The sequence below is a fragment of the Oncorhynchus keta genome, chromosome 13 (assembly GCF_023373465.1).
Source record: "Oncorhynchus keta strain PuntledgeMale-10-30-2019 chromosome 13, Oket_V2, whole genome shotgun sequence".
In the NCBI taxonomy this organism is placed as follows: domain Eukaryota; kingdom Metazoa; phylum Chordata; class Actinopteri; order Salmoniformes; family Salmonidae; genus Oncorhynchus; species Oncorhynchus keta.
In genome coordinates, this window is record NC_068433.1 from 45,983,687 (window position 1) to 46,005,820 (window position 22,134).

Consider the following 22,134-nt stretch of genomic DNA (forward strand, 5'->3'; position numbering starts at 1 on the left):
GTTGTCCCTCTCTCTGGATCTGTTTGTTGTCCCTCTCTCTGGATCTGTTTGTTGTCCCTCTCTCTCTGGATCTGTTTGTTGTCCCTCTCTCTCTGGATCTGTTTGTTGTCCCTCTCTCTCTGGATCTGTTTGTTGTCCCTCTCTCTCTGGATCTGTTTGTTGTCCCTCTCTCTCTGGATCTGTTTGTTGTCCCTCTCTCTCTGGATCTGTTTGTTGTCCCTCTCTCTGGATCTGTTTGTTGTCCCTCTCTCTCTGGATCTGTTTGTTGTCCCTCCCTCTCTGGATCTGTTTGTTGTCCCTCTCTCTCTGGATCTGTTTGTTGTCCCTCTCTCTCTGGATCTGTTTGTTGTCCCTCTCTCTCTGGATCTGTTTGTTGTCCCTCTCTCTCTGGATCTGTTTGTTGTCCCTCTCTCTCTGGATCTATTTGTTGTCCCTCCCTCTCTGGATCTGTTTGTTGTCCCTCCCTCTCTGGATCTGTTTGTTGTCCCTCTCTCTCTGGATCTGTTTGTTGTCCCTCCCTCTCTAGATCTGTTTGTTGTCCCTCTCTCTCTGGATCTGTTTGCTGTCCCTCCCTCTCTGGATCTGTTTGTTGTCCCTCTCTCTCTGGATCTGTTTGTTGTCCCTCCCTCTCTGGATCTGTTTGTTGTCCCTCCCTCTCTGGATCTGTTTGTTGTCCCTCTCTCTCTGGATCTGTTTGTTGTCCCTCCCTCTCTAGATCTGTTTGTTGTCCCTCTCTCTCTGGATCTGTTTGCTGTCCCTCCCTGTCTGGATCTGTTTGTTGTCCCTCTCTCTCTGGATCTGTTTGTTGTCCCTCCCTCTCTAGATCTGTTTGTTGTCCCTCCCTCTCTAGATCTGTTTGTTGTCCCTCCCTCTCTAGATCTGTTTGTTGTCCCTCCCTCTCTGGATCTGTTTGTTGTCCCTCTCTCTCTGGATCTGTTTGTTGTCCCTCTCTCTCTGGATCTGTTTGTTGTCCCTCTCTCTCTGGATCTGTTTGTTGTCCCTCTCTCTCTGGATATGTTTGTTGTCCCTCTCTCTCTGGATCTGTTTGTTGTCCCTCTCTCTCTGGATCTGTTTGTTGTCCCTCTCTCTCTGGATCTGTTTGTTGTCCCTCCCTCTCTCTCTGGATCTGTTTGTTATCCTTCTCTCTCTCTGGATCTGTTTGTTATCCTTCTCTCTCTGGATCTGTTTGTTATCCTTCTCTCTCTCTGGATCTGTTTGTTGTCCCTCCCTGTCTAGATCTGTTTGTTGTCCCTCTCTCTCCCTGGATCTGTTTGTTATCCTTCTCTCTCTCTGGATCTGTTTGTTGTCCCTCCCTCTCTGGATCTGTTTGTTGTCCCTCTCTCTCTGGATCTGTTTGTTGTCCCTCTCTCTCTGGATCTGTTTGTTGTCCCTCTCTCTCTGGATCTGTTTGTTGTCCCTCCCTGTCTGGATCTGTTTGTTGTCCCTCCCTCTCTAGATCTGTTTGTTGTCCCTCCCTCTCTGGATCTGTTTGTTGTCCCTCCCTCTCTAGATCTGTTTGTTGTCCCTCCCTCTCTAGATCTGTTTGTTGTCCCTCTCTCTCTGGATCTGTTTGCTGTCCCTCCCTGTCTGGATTTGTTTGTTGTCCCTCTCTCTCTGGATCTGTTTGTTGTCCCTCCCTCTCTAGATCTGTTTGTTGTCCCTCCCTCTCTAGATCTGTTTGTTGTCCCTCCCTCTCTAGATCTGTTTGTTGTCCCTCCCTCTCTGGATCTGTTTGTTGTCCCTCTCTCTCTGGATCTGTTTGTTGTCCCTCTCTCTCTGGATCTGTTTGTTGTCCCTCTCTCTCTGGATCTGTTTGTTGTCCCTCTCTCTCTGGATCTGTTTGTTGTCCCTCTCTCTCTGGATCTGTTTGTTGTCCCTCCCTCTCTCTCTGGATCTGTTTGTTATCCTTCTCTCTCTCTGGATCTGTTTGTTATCCTTCTCTCTCTGGATCTGTTTGTTATCCTTCTCTCTCTGGATCTGTTTGTTGTCCCTCCCTGTCTAGATCTGTTTGTTGTCCCTCTCTCTCTCTGGATCTGTTTGTTATCCTTCTCTCTCTCTGGATCTGTTTGTTGTCCCTCTCTCTCTGGATCTGTTTGTTATCCTTCTCTCTCTCTGGATCTGTTTGTTGTCCCTCTCTCTCTGGATCTGTTTGTTGTCCCTCCCTGTCTAGATCTGTTTGTTGTCCCTCTCTCTCTGGATCTGTTTGTTGTCCCTCTCTCTCTGGATCTGTTTGTTGTCCCTCCCTCTCTGGATCTGTTTGTTGTCCCTCTCTCTCTGGATCTGTTTGTTGTCCCTCTCTCTCTGGATCTGTTTGTTGTCCCTCTCTCTCTGGATCTGTTTGTTGTCCCTCCCTGTCTGGATCTGTTTGTTGTCCCTCTCTCTCTGGATCTGTTTGTTGTCCCTCTCTCTCTGGATCTGTTTGTTGTCCCTCCCTCTCTGGATCTGTTTGTTGTCCCTCTCTCTCTGGATCTGTTTGTTGTCCCTCCCTGTCTGGATCTGTTTGTTATCCCTCTCTCTCTGGATCTGTTTGTTGTCCCTCTCTCTCTGGATCTGTTTGTTGTCCCTCTATCTCTGGATCTGTTTCTTGTCCCTCCCTCTCTGGATCTGTTTGTTGTCCCTCCCTCTCTGGATCTGTTTGTTGTCCCTCTCTCTCTGGATCTGTTTGTTGTCCTCTCTCTCTGGATCTGTTTGTTGTCCCTCTCTCTCTGGATCTGTTTGTTGTCCCTCTCTGGATCTGTTTGTTGTCCCTCTCTCTCTGGATCTGTTTGTTGTCCCTCTCTCTCTGGATCTGTTTGTTGTCCCTCTCTCTCTGGATCTGTTTGTTGTCCCTCTCTCTCTGGATCTGTTTGTTGTCCCTCTCTCTCTGGATCTGTTTGTTGTCCCTCTCTCTCTGGATCTGTTTGTTGTCCCTCCCTCTCTGGATCTGTTTGTTGTCACTCTCTCTCTGGATCTGTTTGTTGTCCCTCTCTCTCTGGATCTGTTTGTTGTCCCTCTCTCTCTGGATCTGTTTGTTGTCCCTCTCTCTCTGAATCTGTTTGTTGTCCCTCTCTCTCTGGATCTGTTTGTTGTCCCTCTCTCTCTGGATCTGTTTGTTGTCCCTCTCTCTCTGGATCTGTTTGTTGTCCCTCTCTGGATCTGTTTGTTGTCCCTCTCTCTCTGGATCTGTTTGTTGTCCCTCTCTCTCTGGATCTGTTTGTTGTCCCTCTCTCTCTGGATCTGTTTGTTGTCCCTCTCTCTCTGGATCTGTTTGTTGTCCCTCTCTCTCTGGATCTGTTTGTTGTCCCTCTCTGGATCTGTTTGTTGTCCCTCTCTCTCTGGATCTGTTTGTTGTCCCTCTCTGGATCTGTTTGTTGTCCCTCTCTCTCTGGATCTGTTTGTTGTCCCTCTCTGGATCTGTTTGTTGTCCCTCTCTCTGGATCTGTTTGTTGTCCCTCTCTGGATCTGTTTGTTGTCCCTCTCTCTCTGGATCTGTTTGTTGTCCCTCCCTCTCTCTCTGGATCTGTTTGTTATCCTTCTCTCTCTCTGGATCTGTTTGTTATCCTTCTCTCTCTGGATCTGTTTGTTATCCTTCTCTCTCTCTGGATCTGTTTGTTGTCCCTCCCTGTCTAGATCTGTTTGTTGTCCCTCTCTCTCTCTGGATCTGTTTGTTATCCTTCTCTCTCTCTGGATCTGTTTGTTGTCCCTCTCTCTCTGGATCTGTTTGTTATCCTTCTCTCTCTCTGGATCTGTTTGTTGTCCCTCTCTCTCTGGATCTGTTTGTTGTCCCTCCCTGTCTAGATCTGTTTGTTGTCCCTCTCTCTCTGGATCTGTTTGTTGTCCCTCTCTCTCTGGATCTGTTTGTTGTCCCTCTCTCTCTGGATCTGTTTGTTGTCCCTCCCTCTCTGGATCTGTTTGTTGTCCCTCTCTCTCTGGATCTGTTTGTTGTCCCTCTCTCTCTGGATCTGTTTGTTGTCCCTCTCTCTCTGGATCTGTTTGTTGTCCCTCCCTGTCTGGATCTGTTTGTTGTCCCTCTCTCTCTGATCTGTTTGTTGTCCCTCTCTCTCTGGATCTGTTTGTTGTCCCTCTCTCTGGATCTGTTTGTTGTCCCTCCCTCTCTGGATCTGTTTGTTGTCCCTCTCTCTCTGGATCTGTTTGTTGTCCCTCCCTGTCTGGATCTGTTTGTTATCCCTCTCTCTCTGGATCTGTTTGTTGTCCCTCTCTCTCTGGATCTGTTTGTTGTCCCTCTATCTCTGGATCTGTTTCTTGTCCCTCCCTCTCTGGATCTGTTTGTTGTCCCTCCCTCTCTGGATCTGTTTGTTGTCCCTCTCTCTCTGGATCTGTTTGTTGTCCCTCTCTCTCTGGATCTGTTTGTTGTCCCTCTCTCTCTGGATCTGTTTGTTGTCCCTCTCTGGATCTGTTTGTTGTCCCTCTCTCTCTGGATCTGTTTGTTGTCCCTCTCTCTCTGGATCTGTTTGTTGTCCCTCTCTCTCTGGATCTGTTTGTTGTCCCTCTCTCTCTGGATCTGTTTGTTGTCCCTCTCTCTCTGGATCTGTTTGTTGTCCCTCTCTCTCTGGATCTGTTTGTTGTCCCTCCCTCTCTGGATCTGTTTGTTGTCACTCTCTCTGGATCTGTTTGTTGTCCCTCTCTCTCTGGATCTGTTTGTTGTCCCTCTCTCTCTGGATCTGTTTGTTGTCCCTCTCTCTCTGGATCTGTTTGTTGTCCCTCTCTCTGTTTGTTGTCTGGATCTGTTTGTTGTCCCTCTCTCTCTGGATCTGTTTGTTGTCCCTCTCTCTGGATCTGTTTGTTGTCCCTCTGGATCTGTTTGTTGTCCCTCTCTGGATCTGTTTGTTGTCCCTCTCTCTCTGGATCTGTTTGTTGTCCCTCTCTCTCTGGATCTGTTTGTTGTCCCTCTCTCTCTGGATCTGTTTGTTGTCCCTCTCTCTCTGGATCTGTTTGTTGTCCCTCTCTCTCTGGATCTGTTTGTTGTCCCTCTCTCTCTGGATCTGTTTGTTGTCCCTCTCTGGATCTGTTTGTTGTCCTCTCTCTCTGGATCTGTTTGTTGTCCCTCTCTCTCTGGATCTGTTTGTTGTCCTCTCTGGATCTGTTTGTTGTCCCTCTCTCTGGATCTGTTTGTTGTCCCTCTCTCTCTGGATCTGTTTGTTGTCCCTCTCTCTGGATCTGTTTGTTGTCCCTCTCTCTCTGGATCTGTTTGTTGTCCCTCTCTCTCTGGATCTGTTTGTTGTCCCTCTCTCTCTGGATCTGTTTGTTGTCCCTCTCTCTCTGGATCTGTTTGTTGTCCCTCTCTGGATCTGTTTGTTGTCCCTCTCTCTCTGGATCTGTTTGTTGTCCCTCTCTCTCTGGATCTGTTTGTTGTCCCTCTCTCTGTTTGTTGTCTGGATCTGTTTGTTGTCCCTCTCTCTCTGGATCTGTTTGTTGTCCCTCTCTCTCTGGATCTGTTTGTTGTCCCTCTCTCTCTGGATCTGTTTGTTGTCCCTCTCTCTCTGGATCTGTTTGTTGTCCCTCTCTCTCTGGATCTGTTTGTTGTCCCTCTCTCTCTGGATCTGTTTGTTGTCCCTCTCTCTCTGGATCTGTTTGTTGGATCTGTTTGTTGTCCCTCTCTCTCTGGATCTGTTTGTTGTCCCTCTCTGGATCTGTTTGTTGTCCCTCTCTCTCTGGATCTGTTTGTTGTCCCTCTCTGGATCTGTTTGTTGTCCCTCTCTGGATCTGTTTGTTGTCCCTCTCTGGATCTGTTTGTTGTCCCTCTCTCTGGATCTGTTTGTTGTCCCTCTCTCTCTGGATCTGTTTGTTGTCCCTCTCTCTGGATCTGTTTGTTGTCCCTCTCTCTCTGGATCTGTTTGTTGTCCTCCCTCTGGATCTGTTTGTTGTCCCTCTCTCTGGATCTGTTTGTTGTCCCTCTCTCTGGATCTGTTTGTTGTCCCTCTCTCTCTGGATCTGTTTGTTGTCCCTCTCTCTCTGGATCTGTTTGTTGTCCCTCTCTCTCTGGATCTGTTTGTTGTCCCTCTCTCTCTGGATCTGTTTGTTGTCCCTCTCTCTCTGGATCTGTTTGTTGTCCCTCTCTCTCTGTTTGTTGTCCTCTCTCTGGATCTGTTTGTTGTCCCTCTCTCTCTGGATCTGTTTGTTGTCCCTCCCTGTCTGGATCTTTGTTGTCAATTCAATTCAAGGGCTTTATTGGCATGGGAAACATGTGTTAACATTGCCAAAGCAAGTGAGGTAGACAACATACAAAGTGAATATATAAAGTGAAAAACAACAAAAATTAACAGTAAACATTACACATACAACAGTTTCAAAACAGTAAAGACATTACAAATGTCATATTATATATATATATATATATACATATATACATATATATACATATACATATACACAATGTACTAATAATTAAAGGACACAAGATAAAATAAATAAGCATAAATATGGGTTGTATTTACAATGGTGTTTGTTCTTCACTGGTTGCCCTTTTCTCGTGGCAACAGGTCACAAATCTTGCTGCTGTGATGGCACACTGTGGAATTTCACCCAGTAGGTATGGGAGTTTTTCAAAATTGGATATGTTTTCGAATTCTTTGTGGATCTGTGTGATCTGGGGAAATATGTCTCTCTAATATGGTCATACATTGGGCAGGAGGTTAGGAAGTGCAGCTCAGTTTCCACCTCATTTTGTGGGCAGTGAGCACATAGCCTGTCTTCTCTTGAGAGCCATGTCTGCCTACGGCGGCCTTTCTCAATAGCAAGGCTATGCTCACTGAGTCTGTACATAGTCAAAGCTTTCCTTAATTTTGGGTCAGTCACAGTGGTCAGGTATTCTGCCGCTGTGTACTCTCTGTGTAGGGCCAAATAGCATTCTAGTTTGCTCTGTTGTTTTGTTAATTCTTTCCAATGTGTTAAGTAATTATCTTTTTGTTTTCTCATGATTTGGTTGGGTCTAATTGTGCTGTTGTCCTGGGGCTCTGTAGGGTGTGTTTGTGTTTGTGAACAGAGCCCCAGGACCAGTTTGCTTAGGGGACTCTTCTCCAGGTTCATCTCTCTGTTTGTGATGGCTTTGTTATGGAAGGTTTGTGAATGGCTTCCTTTTAGGTGGTTGTAGAATTTAATGGCTCTTTTCTGGATTTTGATAATTAGTGGGTATCGGCCTAATTCTGCTCTGCATGCATTATTTGGTGTTTTACGTTGTACACGGAGGATATTTTTGCAGAATTCTGCGTGCAGAGTCTCAATTTGGTGTTTGTCCCATTTTGTGAAGTCTTGGTTGGTGAGCGGACCCCAGACCTCACAACCATAAAGGGCAATGGGCTCTATGACTGATTCAAGTATTTTTAGCCAAATCCTAATTGGTATGTTGAAATTTATGTTTCTTTTGATGGCATAGAATGCCCTTCTTGCCTTGTCTCTCAGATCGTTCACACCTTTGTGGAAGTTACCTGTGGCGCTGATGTTTAGGCCAAGGTATGTATAGTTTTTTGTGTGCTCTAGGGCAACAGTGTCGAGATGGAATTTGTATTTGTGGTCCTGGTGACTCGACCTTTTTTGGAACACCATTATTTTGGTCTTACTGAGATTTACTGTCAGGGCCCAGGTCTGACAGAATCTGTGCATAAGATCTAGGTGCTGCTGTAGGCCCTCCTAGATCTTATGCACAGATTCTGTCAGACCTGGGCCCTGACCCTGTTGTCTCTCCCTCTCTGGATCTGTTTGTTGTCCCTCTCTCTCTGGATCTGTTTGTTGTCCCTCTCTCTCTGGATCTGTTTGTTGTCCCTCTCTCTCTGGATCTGTTTGTTGTCCCTCTCTCTCTGGATCTGTTTGTTGTCCCTCTCTCTGGATCTGTTTGTTGTCCCTCTCTGGATCTGTTTGTTGTCCCTCTCTCTGGATCTGTTTGTTGTCCCTCCCTGTCTGGATCTGTTTGTTGTCAATTCAATTCTGGGCTTTATTGGCATGAAACTGTGTTAACATTGCCAAAGCAAGTGAGGTAGACAACATACAAAGTGAATATATAAAGTGAAAAACCCAAAAATTAACTGGATCTGTTTGTTTCAAAACAGTAAAGACATTACAAATGTCATATTATATATATATATATATATACATATATACATATATATACATATACATATACACAATGTACTGGACACAAGATAAAATAAATAAGCATAAATATGGGTTGTATTTACAATGGTGTTTGTTCTTCACTGGTTGCCCTTTTCTCGTGGCAACAGGTCACAAATCTTGCTGCTGTGATGGCACACTGTGGAATTTCACCCAGTAGGTATGGGAGTTTTTCAAAATTGGATATGTTTTCGAATTCTTTGTGGATCTGTGTGATCTGGGGAAATATGTCTCTCTAATATGGTCATACATTGGGCAGGAGGTTAGGAAGTGCAGCTGTTTGTGGGCAGTGAGCACATCCCTTCTCTTGAGAGCCATGTCTGCCTTTTCTCAATAGCAAGGCTATGCTCACTGAGTCTGTACATAGTCAAAGCTTTCCTCAGTCACAGTGGTCAGGTATTCTGCCGCTGTGTACTCTCTGTGTAGGGCCAAATAGCATTCTAGTTTGCTCTGTTGTTTTGTTAATCTTTCCAATGTGTTAAGTAATTATCTTTTTGTTTTCTCATGATTTGGTTGGGTCTAATTGTGCTGTTGTCCTGGGGCTCTGTAGGGTGTGTTTGTGTTTGTTTTGTCTCTTCTCCAGGTTCATCTCTGTTTGTGATGGCTGTTATGGAAGGTTTGTCCTTCCTTTTAGGTGGTTGTAGAATTTAATGGCTCTTTTCTGGATTTTGTTTGGGTATGTCCCTTCTGCTCTGCATCTTATTTGGTTTTTACGTTGTACACGGAGGATATTTTTGCAGAATTCTGCGTGCAGAGTCTCAATTTTGGTTTGTCCCATTTTGTTCTTGTTGTGAGCCCTCACAACCATAAAGGGCAATGGGCTCTGACTGATTCAAGTATTTTTAGCCAAATCCTAATTGGTATGTTGAAATTTATGTTTCTTTGATGGCATAGAATGCCCTTTTGCCTTGTCTCTCAGATCGTTCTGGAAGTTACCTGTTGATGTTTAGGCCAAGGTATGTATAGTTTTTTGTGTGCTCTAGGGCAACAGTGTCTGGAATTTGTTTTGTGGTCCTGGTGACTCGACCTCACCATTATTTTGGTCTTACTGGATCTGTTTGTTGATCTAGGTGCTCTGTAGGCCCTCTAGATCTGCACAGATTCTGTCAGACCTGGGCCCTGACCCTGTTGTCTCTCCCTCTCTGGATCTGTTTGTTGTCCCTCTCTCTCTGGATCTGTTTGTTGTCCCTCTCTCTGGATCTGTTTGTTGTCCCTCTCTCTCTGGATCTGTTTGTTGTCCCTCTCTCTCTGGATCTGTTTGTTGTCCCTCTCTCTCTGGATCTGTTTGTTGTCCCTCTCTCTCTGGATCTGTTTGTTGTCACTCTCTCTCTGGATCTGTTTGTTGTCCCTCTCTCTCTGGATCTGTTTGTTGTCTCTCTCTCTCTGGATCTGTTTGTTGTCCCTCTCTGGATCTGTTTGTTGTCCCTCTCTCTCTGGATCTGTTTGTTGTCTCTCTCTCTCTGGATCTGTTTGTTGTCCCTCTCTCTCTGGATCTGTTTGTTGTCCCTCTCTCTCTGGATCTGTTTGTTGTCCCTCTCTCTCTGGATCTGTTTGTTGTCCCTCTCTCTCTGGATCTGTTTGTTGTCCCTCTCTCTCTGGATCTGTTTGTTGTCCCTCTCTCTCTGGATCTGTTTGTTGTCCCTCTCTCTCTGGATCTGTTTGTTGTCCCTCTCTCTCTGGATCTGTTTGTTGTCCCTCTCTCTCTGGATCTGTTTGTTGTCCCTCTCTCTCTGGATCTGTTTGTTGTCCCTCTCTGGATCTGTTTGTTGTCCCTCTCTCTCTGGATCTGTTTGTTGTCCCTCTCTCTCTGGATCTGTTTGTTGTCCCTCTCTGGATCTGTTTGTTGTCCCTCTCTCTCTGGATCTGTTTGTTGTCCCTCTCTCTCTGGATCTGTTTGTTGTCCCTCTCTCTCTGGATCTGTTTGTTGTCCCTCTCTGGATCTGTTTGTTGTCCCTCTCTCTCTGGATCTGTTTGTTGTCCCTCTCTCTCTGGATCTGTTTGTTGTCCCTCTCTGGATCTGTTTGTTGTCCCTCTCTCTCTGGATCTGTTTGTTGTCCCTCTCTGGATCTGTTTGTTGTCCCTCTCTCTCTGGATCTGTTTGTTGTCCCTCTCTGGATCTGTTTGTTGTCCCTCTCTCTCTGGATCTGTTTGTTGTCCCTCTCTCTGGATCTGTTTGTTGTCCCTCTCTGGATCTGTTTGTTGTCCCTCTCTCTCTGGATCTGTTTGTTGTCCCTCTCTGGATCTGTTTGTTGTCCCTCTCTCTCTGGATCTGTTTGTTGTCCCTCTCTCTCTGGATCTGTTTGTTGTCCCTCTCTGGATCTGTTTGTTGTCCCTCTCTCTCTGGATCTGTTTGTTGTCCCTCCCTCTCTGGATCTGTTTGTTGTCCCTCTCTCTCTGGATCTGTTTGTTGTCCCTCTCTCTCTGGATCTGTTTGTTGTCCCTCTCTCTCTGGATCTGTTTGTTGTCCCTCTCTCTCTGGATCTGTTTGTTGTCCCTCTCTCTCTGGATCTGTTTGTTGTCTCTCTCTCTCTGGATCTGTTTGTTGTCCCTCTCTCTCTGGATCTGTTTGTTGTCCCTCTCTCTCTGGATCTGTTTGTTGTCCCTCTCTGGATCTGTTTGTTGTCTCTCTCTCTGGATCTGTTTGTTGTCCCTCTCTCTCTGGATCTGTTTGTTGTCCCTCTCTGGATCTGTTTGTTGTCCCTCTCTCTCTGGATCTGTTTGTTGTCCCTCTCTCTCTGGATCTGTTTGTTGTCCCTCTCTCTCTGGATCTGTTTGTTGTCCCTCCCTCTCTGGATCTGTTTGTTGTCCCTCTCTCTGGATCTGTTTGTTGTCCCTCTCTCTCTGGATCTGTTTGTTGTCCCTCTCTCTCTGGATCTGTTTGTTGTCCCTCTCTCTCTGGATCTGTTTGTTGTCCCTCTCTCTCTGGATCTGTTTGTTGTCCCTCTCTCTCTGGATCTGTTTGTTGTCCCTCTCTCTCTGGATCTGTTTGTTGTCCCTCTCTGGATCTGTTTGTTGTCCCTCTCTCTCTGGATCTGTTTGTTGTCCCTCTCTCTCTGGATCTGTTTGTTGTCCCTCTCTGGATCTGTTTGTTGTCCCTCTCTCTCTGGATCTGTTTGTTGTCCCTCTCTCTCTGGATCTGTTTGTTGTCCCTCTCTGGATCTGTTTGTTGTCCCTCTCTCTCTGGATCTGTTTGTTGTCCCTCTCTCTCTGGATCTGTTTGTTGTCCCTCTCTCTCTGGATCTGTTTGTTGTCCCTCTCTCTCTGGATCTGTTTGTTGTCCCTCTCTCTCTGGATCTGTTTGTTGTCCCTCTCTCTCTGGATCTGTTTGTTGTCCCTCTCTCTCTGGATCTGTTTGTTGTCCCTCTCTCTCTGGATCTGTTTGTTGTCCCTCTCTCTCTGGATCTGTTTGTTGTCCCTCTCTCTGGATCTGTTTGTTGTCCCTCTCTGGATCTGTTTGTTGTCCCTCTCTCTCTGGATCTGTTTGTTGTCCCTCTCTCTCTGGATCTGTTTGTTGTCCCTCTCTGGATCTGTTTGTTGTCCCTCTCTCTCTGGATCTGTTTGTTGTCCCTCTCTGGATCTGTTTGTTGTCCCTCTCTCTCTGGATCTGTTTGTTGTCCCTCTCTGGATCTGTTTGTTGTCCCTCTCTCTCTGGATCTGTTTGTTGTCCCTCTCTCTCTGGATCTGTTTGTTGTCCCTCTCTCTCTGGATCTGTTTGTTGTCCTCTCTCTCTGGATCTGTTTGTTGTCCCTCTCTCTCTGGATCTGTTTGTTGTCCCTCTCTCTCTGGATCTGTTTGTTGTCCCTCTCTCTCTGGATCTGTTTGTTGTCCCTCTCTGGATCTGTTTGTTGTCCCTCTCTCTCTGGATCTGTTTGTTGTCCCTCTCTCTCTGGATCTGTTTGTTGTCCCTCTCTGGATCTGTTTGTTGTCCCTCTCTCTGGATCTGTTTGTTGTCCCTCTCTCTCTGGATCTGTTTGTTGTCCCTCTCTCTGGATCTGTTTGTTGTCCCTCTCTCTCTGGATCTGTTTGTTGTCCCTCTCTCTCTGGATCTGTTTGTTGTCCCTCTCTCTGGATCTGTTTGTTGTCTCTCTCTCTCTGGATCTGTTTGTTGTCCCTCTCTCTCTGGATCTGTTTGTTATCCCTCTCTCTCTGGATCTGTTTGTTGTCCCTCTCTCTCTGGATCTGTTTGTTGTCCCTCTCTGGATCTGTTTGTTGTCCCTCTCTCTCTGGATCTGTTTGTTGTCCCTCTCTGGATCTGTTTGTTGTCCCTCTCTCTCTGGATCTGTTTGTTGTCCCTCTCTCTCTGGATCTGTTTGTTGTCCCTCTCTCTCTGGATCTGTTTGTTGTCCCTCTCTCTCTGGATCTGTTTGTTGTCCCTCTCTGGATCTGTTTGTTGTCCCTCTCTCTCTGGATCTGTTTGTTGTCCCTCTCTCTCTGGATCTGTTTGTTGTCCCTCTCTCTCTGGATCTGTTTGTTGTCCCTCTCTCTCTGGATCTGTTTGTTGTCCCTCTCTCTCTGGATCTGTTTGTTGTCCCTCTCTCTGGATCTGTTTGTTGTCCCTCTCTCTCTGGATCTGTTTGTTGTCCCTCTCTGGATCTGTTTGTTGTCCCTCTCTCTCTGGATCTGTTTGTTGTCCCTCCCTCTGGATCTGTTTGTTCCCTGGATCTTTTGTTGTCCCTCTCTCTCTGGATCTGTTTGTTGTCCCTCTCTCTCTGGATCTGTTTGTTGTCCCTCTCTCTCTGGATCTGTTTGTTGTCCCTCTCTCTCTGGATCTGTTTGTTGTCCCTCTCTCTCTGGATCTGTTTGTTGTCCCTCTCTCTCTGGATCTGTTTGTTGTCCCTCTCTCTCTGGATCTGTTTGTTGTCCCTCTCTGGATCTGTTTGTTGTCCCTCCTCTCTGGATCTGTTTGTTGTCCCTCTCTCTGGATCTGTTTGTTGTCCCTCTCTCTCTGGATCTGTTTGTTGTCCCTCTCTCTGGATCTGTTTGTTGTCCCTCTCTCTCTGGATCTGTTTGTTGTCCCTCTCTGGATCTGTTTGTTGTCCCTCTCTCTCTGGATCTGTTTGTTGTCCCTCTCTCTCTGGATCTGTTTGTTGTCCCTCTCTCTCTGGATCTGTTTGTTGTCCCTCTCTCTGGATCTGTTTGTTGTCCCTCTCTCTCTGGATCTGTTTGTTGTCCCTCTCTCTGGATCTGTTTGTTGTCCCTCTCTCTCTGGATCTGTTTGTTGTCCCTCTCTCTCTGGATCTGTTTGTTGTCCCTCTCTCTCTGGATCTGTTTGTTGTCCCTCTCTCTCTGGATCTGTTTGTTGTCCCTCTCTCTCTGGATCTGTTTGTCCCTCTCTCTCTGGATCTGTTTGTTGTCCTCTCTCTCTGGATCTGTTTGTTGTCCCTCTCTCTCTGGATCTGTTTGTTGTCCCTCTCTCTCTGGATCTGTTTGTTGTCCCTCTCTCTCTGGATCTGTTTGTTGTCCCTCTCTCTCTGGATCTGTTTGTTGTCCCTCTCTCTCTGGATCTGTTTGTTGTCCCTCTCTGGATCTGTTTGTTGTCCCTCTCTCTGGATCTGTTTGTTGTCCTCTCTCTGGATCTGTTTGTTGTCCCTCTCTCTCTGGATCTGTTTGTTGTCCCTCTCTGGATCTGTTTGTTGTCCCTCTCTCTCTGGATCTGTTTGTTGTCCCTCTCTCTGGATCTGTTTGTTGTCCCTCTCTCTGGATCTGTTTGTTGTCCCTCTCTCTCTGGATCTGTTTGTTGTCCCTCTCTCTCTGGATCTGTTTGTTGTCCCTCTCTCTCTGGATCTGTTTGTTGTCCCTCTCTCTCTGGATCTGTTTGTTGTCCCTCTCTCTCTGGATCTGTTTGTTGTCCCTCTCTCTCTGGATCTGTTTGTTGTCCCTCTCTCTCTGGATCTGTTTGTTGTCCCTCCCTGTCTGGATCTGTTTGTTGTCCCTCTCTCTCTGGATCTGTTTGTTGTCCCTCTCTCTCTGGATCTGTTTGTTGTCCCTCTCTCTCTGGATCTGTTTGTTGTCCCTCTCTCTCTGGATCTGTTTGTTGTCCCTCCCTGTCTGGATCTGTTTGTTGTCCCTCTCTCTCTGGATCTGTTTGTTGTCCCTCTCTCTCTGGATCTGTTTGTTGTCCCTCCCTGTCTGGATCTGTTTGTTGTCTCTCCCTCTCTGGATCTGTTTGTTGTCCCTCTCTCTCTGGATCTGTTTGTTGTCCCTCTCTCTCTGGATCTGTTTGTTGTCTCTCCCTCTCTGGATCTGTTTGTTGTCCCTCCCTGTCTGGATCTGTTTGTTGTCCCTCTCTCTCTGGATCTGTTTGTTGTCCCTCTCTCTCTGGATCTGTTTGTTGTCCCTCTCTCTCTGGATCTGTTTGTTGTCCTTTCTGTTTGTCCCTCTCTCTCTGGATCTGTTTGTTGTCCCTCTCTCTCTGGATCTGTTTGTTGTCCCTCTCTCTGGATCTGTTTGTTGTCCCTCCCTCTCTGGATCTGTTTGTTGTCCCTCCCTGTCTGGATCTGTTTGTTGTCCTCTCTCTGGATCTGTTTGTTGTCCCTCTCTCTCTGGATCTGTTTGTTGTCCCTCCTCTCTGGATCTGTTTGTTGTCCTCTCTCTCTGGATCTGTTTGTTGTCCCTCTCTGGATCTGTTTGTTGTCTCTCCCTCTCTGGATCTGTTTGTTGTCCCTCTCTCTCTGGATCTGTTTGTTGTCCCTCTCTCTCTGGATCTGTTTGTTGTCCCTCTTGTCTGTGGGGTTTGACATGTATTGTTATTAAACTCATATTTACAATAACTCAAGGCTTAATGGGTGATGAATCAGTTTTACGTTAGATATCATCTGTCTCATTTATAGCCCTCTCTGGATCTTATTTAGGAAAAGCTAATGAATAGGCCTTGTGACGTCCTGGGCCTATGTGTTCTTAAAAGGAAGGAAAATACCTGTCATGAGGATCCACTTTTATATACTGACGCACAGATAGCGCATTGTGCTAACAAAACAACTCTCTCAAATATACACTGGAATTACATGGGTCTATTGCTGAACTTTCACTGGCACACGTGGTTACAGACTCAACAACATTATACAACCCATCCTCATGGTTACAGACCCAACAACATTATATAGTATCCCTCCTCATGGTTACAGACCCAACAACATTATATAGTATCCCCTCCTCATGGTTACAGACCCAACAACATTATATAATATCCCCTCCTCATGGTTACAGACCCAACAACATTATATAGTATCCCCTCCTCATGGTTACAGACCCAACAACATTATATAGTATCCCCTCCTCATGGTTACAGACCCAACAACATTATATAATATCCCCTCCTCATGGTTACAGACCCAACAACATTATATAGTATCCCCTCCTCATGGTTACAGACCCAACAACATTATATAATATCCCCTCCTCATGGTTACAGACCCAACAACATTATATAATATCCCCTCCTCATGGTTACAGACCCAACAACATTATATAGTATCCCTCCTCATGGTTACAGACCCAACAACATTATATAGTATCCCTCCTCATGGTTACAGACCCAACAACATTATATAGTATCCCTCCTCATGGTTACAGACCCAACAAAATGATATAGTATCCCTCCTCATGGTTACAGACCCAACAACATTATATAGTATCACCTCCTCATGGTTACAGACCCAACAACATTATATAGTATCCCTCCTCATGGTTACAGACCCAACAACATTATATAGCATCCCCTCCTCATGGTTACAGACCCAACAACATTATATAGTATCCCTCCTCATGGTTACAGACCCAACAACATTATATAGTATCCCCTCCTCATGGTTACAGACCCAACAACATTATATAGTATCCCCTCCTCATGGTTACAGACCCAAAAACATTATATAGTATCCCCTCCTCATGGTTACAGACCCAACAACATTATATAGTATCCCTCCTCATGGTTACAGACCCAACAACATTATATAGTATCCCTCCTCATGGTTACAGACCCAACAAAATGATATAGTATCCCTTCCTCATGGTTACAGACCCAACAACATTATATAGTATCCCTCCTCATGGTTACAGACCCAACAACATTATATAGTATCCCCTCCTCATGGTTACAGACCCAACAACATTATATAGTATCCCTTCCTCATGGTTACAGACCCAACAACATTATATAGTATCACCTCCTCATGGTTACAGACCCAACAACATTATATAGTATCCCTCCTCATGGTTACAGACCCAACAAAATTATATAGTATCCCTTCCTCATGGTTACAGACTCAACAACATTATACAACCCATCCTCATGGTTACAGACCCAACAACATTATATAGTATCACCTCCTCATGGTTACAGACCCAACAACATTATATAGTATCCCTTCCTCATGGTTACAGACCCAACAACATTATATAGTATCCCCTCCTCATGGTTACAGACCCAACAACATTATATAGTATCCCCTCCTCATGGTTACAGACCCAACAACATTATATAGTATCACCTCCTCATGGTTACAGACCCAACAACATTATATAGTATCCCCTCCTCATGGTTACAGACCCAACAACATTATATAGTATCCCCTCCTCATGGTTACAGACCCAACAACATTATATAGTATCCCCTCCTCATGGTTACAGACCCAACAACATTATATAGTATCCCCTCCTCATGGTTACAGACCCAACAACATTATATAGTATCCCCTCCTCATGGTTACAGACCCAACAACATTATACAACCCATCCTCATGGTTACAGACCCAACAACATTATATAGTATCCCCTCCTCATGGTTACAGACCCAACAACATTATATAGTATCACCTCCTCATGGTTACAGACCCAACAACATTATATAGTATCACCTCCTCATGGTTACAGACCCAACAACATTATATAGTATCCCCTCCTCATGGTTACAGACCCAACAACATTATATAGTATCACCTCCTCATGGTTACAGACCCAACAACATTATATAGTATCCCCTCCTCATGGTTACAGACCCAACAACATTATATAGTATCCCCTCCTCATGGTTACAGACCCAACAACATTATATAGTATCCCTTCCTCATGGTTACAGACCCAACAACATTATATAGTATCCCTCCTCATGGTTACAGACCCAACAACATTATATAGTATCCCCTCCTCATGGTTACAGACCCAACAACATTATATAGTATCCCCTCCTCATGGTTACAGACCCAACAACATTATACAGTATCCCCTCCTCATGGTTACAGACCCAACAACATTATATAGTATCCCTCCTCATGGTTACAGACCCAACAAAATTATATAGTATCCCTTCCTCATGGTTACAGACTCAACAACATTATACAACCCATCCTCATGGTTACAGACCCAACAACATTATATAGTATCACCTCCTCATGGTTACAGACCCAACAACATTATATAGTATCCCTTCCTCATGTTTACAGACCCAACAACATTATATAGTATCCCCTCCTCATGGTTACAGACCCAACAACATTATATAGTATCACCTCCTCATGGTTACAGACCCAACAACATTATATAGTATCCCTTCCTCATGGTTACAGACCCAACAACATTATATAGTATCCCCTCCTCATGGTTACAGACCCAACAACATTATATAGTATCCCCTCCTCATGGTTACAGACCCAACAACATTATATAGTATCCCTTCCTCATGTTTACAGACCCAACAACATTATATAGTATCCCCTCCTCATGGTTACAGACCCAACAACATTATATAGTATCCCCTCCTCATGGTTACAGACCCAACAACATTATATAGTATCCCTCCTCATGGTTACAGACCCAACAAAATGATATAGTATCCCTTCCTCATGGTTACAGACCCAACAACATTATATAGTATCCCTCCTCATGGTTACAGACCCAACAACATTATATAGTATCCCCTCCTCATGGTTACAGACCCAACAACATTATATAGTATCCCTTCCTCATGGTTACAGACCCAACAACATTATATAGTATCCCTCCTCATGGTTACAGACCCAACAACATTATATAGTATCCCCTCCTCATGGTTACAGACCCAACAACATTATATATTATCCCTCCTCATGGTTACAGACCCAACAAAATTATATAGTATCCCTTCCTCATGGTTACAGACTCAACAACATTATACAACCCATCCTCATGGTTACAGACCCAACAACATTATATAGTATCCCTCCTCATGGTTACAGACCCAACAACATTATATAGTATCCCCTCCTCATGGTTACAGACCCAACAACATTATACAGTATCCCCTCCTCATGGTTACAGACCCAACAACATTATATAGTATCCCCTCCTCATGGTTACAGACCCAACAACATTATATAGTATCCCTCCTCATGGTTACAGACCCAACAAAATTATATAGTATCCCTTCCTCATGGTTACAGACCCAACAACATTATATATTATCCCTCCTCATGGTTACAGACCCAACAAAATTATATAGTATCCCCTCCTCATGGTTACAGACTCAACAACATTATACAACCCATCCTCATGGTTACAGACCCAACAACATTATATAGTATCCCTTCCTCGTAGAGAAAAGCACATGACATTTTTGTGGGCAAACTTTGTCATCAAAGTCTGTCATTCTCTGGATTTATGGTGCTTTCAAGACAACTAGGAACTCTGAAAAAAACCAGGTCGAATCATGACGTCAGTGATCTTCAGGTCGTAACTCTCGAAAGAGGCCAAGTTCCCGATTTGGAATTCCGAGTTGAATGACCTTTCAAAACGTACAGTATTTTCCCAGTCTGAACTAATAGTTGTCTTGAACGCACTGACGTCAGATCTCCCAGTTCCGAGTTTCCAGTTGTTTTGAATGTAGCAGAAGTCATGCTGGATTGACAGCATGGCCAATGTATTCTACCTTTTCATGGCCCATGGTGTTGCGTGTCAATGTTTAACATAGATAACATAACATTAGATAAGAGACACTTTCAGACAGATCCTTTAAACCCAGACCTGGACCACACACCCTCTCCCCTGAATAGCAGGCAGGGGAGGCAAAATAGTGATTGCTTTGCATTGCCATTAATTCCTTCCAAACCACTTAATGTTGAATTTGCGATTTCCAACTTGTTGTGTGATGTTTATGTCCAAAGCCCGATGACCACAATATGTTTTATCTATCATTTCTCTTCATTATTTCTCTTCCTATGACAAGGATTGAAAAGGATTTGCCAGTAGATTGTCAAAGTGATTCATGATGATGACTGCTTATCTAGCTTGCCTAGCTAAGATTTTGAAAGTATGACATTTACATGATCAGTCCAATCAAAGCTACCGTAGATATTCATTTTATCTGTGGCCAATGACTTTGAGCCTCCTTTGACAGGCACTTCTAATATAAATCTATGGCAGCACCAAAGGGGGCTTGAACTGCCTCGCTCTCCCTGTGGATTTGGCGGTGGTGTAGTGCCCCCGTGAGTGACAGATCACTGAGCCAATCACGGCGCAACTCGACAAGATTATCAACTCCTATGCGCTGTATTTTTGCTGACTGCCCCACCACCACAGAAAGCCCTGAGCTTGGCTGAAACACCTGCATTTTGAAGCTGTCTTACTCAAGAAAGTGACCATGTTTGTATATGTGTGTTGTGTGTGTGTGTGTGGGGGGGGGGTATTCTGTGTGGAATCTATTCGTCTGTCATCTGGGGGAGGGGTGTAAAACTATAGGAGGGGGCTGTGTCAACAGCCTGCAATTCCTCTGACACACAGCAGATCTAGTCCCTGTTCTCACTAGCTACTTTAGAGTGATTGATTGTTTATAGAACAAACAGACTACTCTCCCTGAGTCTCTGGCTTTCCCACCGAAATCCTCACGGGCTCCTCACAGACTCAAAACTCCCTGTTTTACACACTCACCACCAGACGATGTAACCTCTGACACATAGGAAATGAGGACGTAACACTCACTCCTCTAATTCTCCATACCTCAGACTAAAGGTCAGGGGTCAAGCTGTAATGTGAGGTCAAAGTGTCACTCACCATTCATAGTTGGAGCTGGGGTTGTCACAGTAGGTGTCAACTGTAAACACACACACGCGCATGCAAAATCAAACAACTATTTTTCTAATGAATAGACATGCCCTCTAGCTCTTATATTTTTCTATTTCACTTTGGCTTTCCTCTCTCTCTGTCTAATTGCCTCTATGAAATATTAATATTGTGTGTCTCTTGGGTCCCTGTCGTTCCTGATCTCAGCATGCTTCCCTGCATCCCTCAAACTTCGGTTCGCCCTGCCCTGCCACCTGTCTCACACTCCCACTGGGACAAAGGGATTTAATTGATAACATACATACACACACAACTATTTCTCTCACAGCCATGTTTGTCAAAGAATGCTTCCAGGAAGGATTTCTGTTCTGTTTTCTAGCTCTTCATTTAGTCTGCTTTGTATTTAATCTTGTCTGTTTTCGCTCTGGATCTGGTGCTTCTGGTTTGGTCTGTGTTACAGGAAGTCTAGCGATTAACTCAAATCTCTGCAGTTTCTGTGAACCAGCCAAGGGAGATTGGGGCCTCTTAAATTTACGCTCACACACACACGCGCGCGCACACACGCACACACACGCACGCTCCCTCTGTGTCTGTCTGATTAAAGTTGCATTTAAAGACAGCATCCCAGTAGTCAGGGGGTCTGGTCAAAGCCCCAGTCTCAGTAGGAGCAGAAACACAGCCTGCGGGACGCGTCTTTAAACCAAGCTGCTGGACACACACACACACGCACGCACGCACACGCACACGCACACGCACACACACACACACACACACGCGCGCTTCCTCTGTGACTGTCTGATTCAAGTTGCATTTAAAGACAGCATCTCAGTAGTCAGGGGTCTGGTCAAAGTTCCAGTCTCAGCAGGAGCAGAAACACAGCCTCTTTAAACCAAACCAAGCAGCTGGACACACACACACACACACACACACACACACACACACACACACACACACACACACACACACACACACACACACACACACACACACACACACACACACACACACACACACACACACACACACACACACACACAGGCCTTTTGCTACACTCGCATTAACATCTGCTAACCATGTGTATGTGACCAATCAAATTTGATTTCATTTGACATCTTTAAACCACAAAGCGAGGTCAATGCAGGAAAATACGGAAAGTATTTTAATGGTCGACTAGCTTTGTCGCCACCCGCTGTCTTCAGCTAATGAGGGGACAAATAAAGAGAGAGAAATAAAGCGGGAGAAATAGAGAGAGAGAAGGAGAAGGAGTATAGAAGCCTCTGCAGGTTATTGCCATAACAGGTACTAGGTTTTGTATTGTGCTCCAGCGGTGTAATTAATTGGCTGTTTTTGTTCTTCTGCCAAAAAACTGAACCAGACACTATGACAGAGCTGCCCTTAGCATGCCCGTGGGGTCCTACAGGCAAAGAGTGGACACCTGTGAAATATCACTGAGGAATGTGAACTCACTAGATCCCTGTACTCTACCTAGCCCATCAACGTCATGTCCATAATCAATGCATTGAAGCGGTAATAACTCACAACACACTGTTATATACTGACTCATGAGTACTGGCAGGACTAAATGGCCATTATTGGGCTGTGTCCTGGCTCTATCAGAGATAATCAACACATATTAACCTGATCATCTTCTGAAGTTGTGGAGCGAGGCTTCAATTGACCCGTGACAGATGCAATGACTACCTCCCCCCCTTCTACTGGGACTGTGAGACTGACTATGATTAGCAGACTCTACTGACAATCCTCTGATCTGTTGGTCCTGATTGGACAGAAGATGAGTCCCTCCTCCCACCTCTGGCTCCTTAATGTGGCTCATTAGACACATTGAGTAGTGTGTTAATGGAAAAAACAGCAGAGTTAATAGATTGCTATTACTATGGCAACAGCTTGGTGGTCTCCCTCTTTTCATAGATAAGCACGCACACACACACACACGCACACACGCACGCACACACACACACACACACGCACGCACACAGT

General features: G+C 45.1%; 1 protein-coding gene and 1 long non-coding RNA gene across 8 annotated transcripts in view; both read right to left on the minus strand.

Moving 5' to 3' along the window:
• LOC118380133 (carbohydrate sulfotransferase 11) overlaps positions 1 to 22,134 on the minus strand; it is a 94,277-nt gene that overhangs the window by 50,123 nt on the left and 22,020 nt on the right. The gene's annotated exons all lie outside the window — the stretch shown is intronic.
• LOC127906814 (uncharacterized) lies at positions 15,154 to 17,220 on the minus strand. Of its 6 annotated transcripts, none has more exons than XR_008062917.1 (3): positions 17,044 to 17,219; positions 16,596 to 16,800; positions 15,154 to 15,337 (listed from the first exon to the last, which is right to left on the minus strand). It is a non-coding gene; the product is annotated as an uncharacterized LOC127906814 (long non-coding RNA). The 6 variants fall into 6 exon arrangements; XR_008062920.1 differs by having other exon boundaries at positions 15,154 to 15,378; XR_008062921.1 differs by lacking the exon at positions 15,154 to 15,337 and adding an exon at positions 15,765 to 15,946 and having other exon boundaries at positions 17,044 to 17,220.